Genomic DNA, 4,020 nt, shown 5'->3' on the forward strand with positions numbered 1-4,020 from the left:
CCTGGTTGAATGTAGTATCAGACTTAACTGATTTGGCTCACACTGGTTTTTGCAATGTCTGTCCCAGACTCCTTGCTAGTTTACATTAAATCAGACTCCCCCAGCATCCTGGCATGCTCTCTGGGCTGGGTGGAGCTCTCTCTGCTCCATAGCAGGGCTGGCTCCTCTGCTCTGCTCCCTGGCTGCAGCTTCGGCAGAGACTTGCAGGTGCAGCAGTGTCTGCCTACTCCCCCTATCCCCTCCCTACTTTCTCTTAAGCAGGCATTCCCCCGTCCCTCACAGACACCTCTTAACATTAGCTAACAAACCACATGCTAGCTACCTCCAAGCAGTGGCACAGGAGACAAAGGCAGAATCAACAGGTAGCTGGTAATGTCCTTCTGTTGCTTTCTTAATGAGGTGATAAACATTCCCTGCTTGGCTCTTCCAGAGGGGGGGAACCCCTCCCTAATCAGAGCATCCTGCCCTGGAGTGGCCATGCCCCCCGCAGCTCAGCTATATGGAAGGAAGGGAAGGCTTCTCTAGTGCCCCCCGGCTTCTAGCCTGAGCCACTGCAGGCATGTGCCTGCATTTCTGGGATGTCTGTCTGGTTACAAAACTGAATTAGCCTAGCCAGATTAGACCAATCTGCAAAGATTGGATCTTGAATCAATTCAGGTCTTGAATCAATTCAGGTTTTTTGAATGTTTGTCCCTAGCCTACCAGTCTTAAACTATGCTGCTTACAGAAAAGTGCGTAACTTAGATTGCACCTTAGGCTTTTTGAATGTCGTACCTAGCCTAAGTGTTCAGAGACAATGTACTTACAAACGTGATTCTGATCATTCACAGTCCTGTGATACGTCCATTCAAAACCTTCATTGGTAAATAGTGGCATTTTCATGCCAGCAAAAGTCTATCAGGACTGAGCTACAAGCAGCATTACAACAATTAGTGAGCAGAGCTCTGGTATTGCTGACAAGTGAATTCTAGAAGAAAAAAGATGGACAAATATTGACAGCTTTAGTGAAATAATAAATTAATTGAACTCAGTGTCCAAACTCCTAACTTCAGTTGGGTTAGGATTTTATCTGCTATATTTATTCAGCTAGTCAAAAGCATATTTCTTTTAATGTTTGTGTGTGTGGTACCGGTGTATACATATACACATACACATTCATTATTTTTGATTAAGTGTTTGTACACACTGATATAATATTGTGCGATTAAAGCATACTTGCATTGTATATTGTACCACAGAAGTAATATTTGCCACCCTACAATACAGCATACAGTGTGACAGCCTAATTTCTTGAATGATCTAAAAAAAGGAATTGAAGCTGTGAAAAACCCATTTGAGGCATTTTGTAATGCTTGCTCTACTGACAATGTGTGAATGTGAAGACACTGAATTTAATCAAACTATGTTCCTACTTTAGCATCACTTTATGTTAATGTATTTCACTCTTCATTTTAATAGCAATTCCTAATTAAGAGATCCATTAAAAATCCATATTGCTTATTGAATGGAAAACTTCCAGTGTAACTCCTATAATTTGTTTCTTTTTAAATGATCTTTACAGACATGTAATGGTTGTCTTACTTAAACATCATTATTAATGAAGATATCATACAAATTAAAATTGAGTCTATTTTCTCTATGCAAAAATATGGGCTTTTGTTCAAGAAAATCAAAGGTGTAAATGCTAAAATCAAAATCTATCATGGAGGTTCATTCAGTATTACTAATAAAATGCTTCCTTTGAAGCTTTCCTCAGACTCACAATTTCAGTATTGTTGAGTGGTCTGAGGACAAAACTATAAGCTAGTAATTCATCAGTTCTGATTCAGTAGTGTTAGGCAATGATTTGCTCCCATTGGCTTCTGTGGGTGCAGGAACAGGATCCTGATCTGTGTACGTCAGTTTCTCTTTCAGTAGGACTGAAATATTAATACTTTTCTGCTTCATAAGGGTGTTATAAGGATTAATAAGCCAATATCTGCAAAATGCTTTGAGGAGTAAAAGCAGTGAGAGTTAAGCATTGCTTATTTTTTATGTTTATATTTAAATCAATATTAACTTACTACATCTGAAATATACACTGAAAAGGACTTTGCCTTGTGTTCTTGAAAATGTTTAAGATGTACTTAAAAACAGAAAAAGAAAATAACTGTGATTAGATGGTTGGCGGATGCCACAGAGAGTATAACAGGGATAGATCACTCTAGATCGGGGTGAGCAATTATTTCAGGCAGAGGGCCGCTTACTGGGTTTCGGCAAGCCACCAAGGGCCACATAACAAGCAGCCAGATAAATATAAATTTTCTAAATTTTTTAAGGGCCCCGTGGGCCAGATAGAATGGCCTTGCAGGTTGCATCAGGCCTGAGGGCCACATTTTGCCCACCCCTGCTCTAGATATATGTGGTTCAATGTATTCCCTTTAAGGCACACACTCCCCGTCTGATCCACATGGCACTCTTGTGTTCTTATACAATACGCTACTAATTACATATTATACAATAAACTTGGCTCTAATGGTCATAGTTTCATACCTAGAACAGTTGTATCCAAATTCTTAGCAGCCAGGGACCACCTGCAAAGTGGGCCGCAGGGCCATAAGCACACAAACCGCACAGACTGCAATGCTGTCTGTGCAGAATCCTGCTCCCTCAGGGGCAGTAAGCAGTGTTGCCAAGTCTCACAAGAAAAAAAAAGCAGCACTGCCTTTAAAAACAAGCTCAAAAATAAGTCCAACACAATTCAAGCTCCAAACAAGTCCAAAACAACCCCCCAGCCCAACAGGGGGAGATGGGGAATTTTGGGGTGACTATAGCCCCCACAAGCCCCTTCCTAGTGCTGCCCCTGCTGGCAGGGCATGTGGCAGGGCACATGGCAGGGCATGGAGCAGCTCCAGTGGAGCTGGAATATTCTGGCAGTGACAGCGTGGTCTGGAGTTGGGGCAAAGCCACAATCTGCAGCTTGCATACCTCAGACAGGGGAGTGCAGGAAGTAGATCGCGGCTCTGCCGTGGCTCCAGATCACATTGTCACTGCTGCAAAGAACCAGGGCAGAGCCATGATCTGCTGCCTGCATGCCCCCGCTTGGCACCTTCAGGCTGCAGATTGTGGCTCTGCCCCAGCTCTAGACCGTGCTGTCACTGCCGCAAGATCCCAGCCTGGGTGCAGAGCAGCTCCATGGCCTGCCACGCTCCCTGCCAGCACTGGAGAATAGTGCAGAAACCCCGACCCTGCATTATCACAGCACAGCTGCTGCTGGGCTTTCCATGGAAACCAGCCCCAGCCACAAGGTCAGGGGCTGCTGGAAAATGGAGTTTGACTGCCAGCTGGATCAACTGTTTTGCCCACCCCTGGACTATAACTTTTTAAAAGTCCTCTATTACAAAAAAGCACAAAATAAGCAACCTCCAAGTAAAACAAACCCAGAAAACTGCAGCCAGTGACCCAAAAAATTCAGGTGACTTAAAAAAAACCAAACAAGCCCAATTCTGCTTATTATAAACAGGCTTGGCAACCTTGGCAGGAAGTGGAAGCAGAAGAGAAAGTGAGCTCAGAGTCCTGGGCAGCAGCAGGAGCAGTGTGAGGGAGCGGCAGCTAAGTAAGAGCCAGTGAGCTGCAAATTAACCCTTTGTGGGCTGCATGAGGCCCATGGGCCACAAGTTGGACTGCCCTACCCTAGAATACCAGTTTTTGAAGTTCTTTTTTTTTTCAGTGTTTGTACAGCAACTAACACAATGCAGCCTAGTCCCTGACTAGGACTTTTGGGTATAACAGTCATTCTCAGTTTAAGAGCAAGATGTGAGATCTATATTGTATAACTGAATGTCAGATGCCATAAGCAGCTGTTTTTAAGTGAATTGTGTTCTGCAAAGACACTACAATGCTATTTATTACATTATAAAATGAAAGACAGAAGCATTAGATAAATGGGATTATTGTGAAAACTCCTCAGTTCAGTTCAACTAGAGAGAAAAGTTTGATGTCTGCAAGTTTTCTTGATTAATTTACTGTTTTGTCACAAAT

The 4,020-nt window shown here is 43.0% G+C and overlaps 1 long non-coding RNA gene across 1 annotated transcript in view; it reads right to left on the reverse strand.

Moving 5' to 3' along the window:
* LOC109316124 overlaps positions 1-2,341 on the reverse strand; it is a 15,780-nt gene extending 13,439 nt beyond the window's left edge. Inside the window, exon 1 of the long non-coding RNA XR_002102710.1 lies at positions 2,203-2,341. This is a non-coding gene — a long non-coding RNA (uncharacterized LOC109316124). The remainder of the gene's footprint in view (positions 1-2,202) is intronic.
* Between the last annotated feature and the right edge of the window lie 1,679 nt (positions 2,342-4,020).

This window comes from Crocodylus porosus, unplaced genomic scaffold (genome assembly GCF_001723895.1).
Source record: "Crocodylus porosus isolate Cpor-Errol unplaced genomic scaffold, CroPor_comp1, whole genome shotgun sequence".
NCBI classification, from domain to species: Eukaryota; Metazoa; Chordata; order Crocodylia; family Crocodylidae; genus Crocodylus; species Crocodylus porosus.